Source organism: Trypanosoma equiperdum (genome assembly GCF_001457755.1).
Source record: "Trypanosoma equiperdum strain OVI genome assembly, contig: ctg_428, whole genome shotgun sequence".
NCBI lineage: Eukaryota > Euglenozoa > Kinetoplastea > Trypanosomatida > Trypanosomatidae > Trypanosoma > Trypanosoma equiperdum.
In genome coordinates, this window is record NW_027124341.1 from 1 (window position 1) to 434 (window position 434).

Genomic DNA, 434 nt, shown 5'->3' on the forward strand with positions numbered 1-434 from the left:
TTTTTTTTGGTGATGCAGCGACTCTATCTTGATGCAAACCCTAACCCTTATTCACACAGCAGGAATCTTCGCCTTCTTATTTTTTCACCCCACCGCCGCCTCGATTTGTTACTTTTTTTCTTTGTGAATTTCAGCTCTGCCTCTTGCGGTGCAAATTTTTTTAAAAAACGCAACCGCAGGCCCTTCTCCGACCAGCAGCCGACCAATCTTTTTTTGGTGAATTATTTTTTTTGAATCCAGGTGCTCAACCATCACACACTAAACGCAACAGAAGCACCACAAAAAGACAGAAGTGTGCAAGGGAGAAACAGACGAGGGTAAATGCAACAAAAAGGATGGGTGTGAATTCAAAGATGGGGAGTGCAAACTTAAAGATGCTGTGAAAGCGGAGAATGAAAAAACAAAAAACACAAACACCACAGGAAGCAATTCTT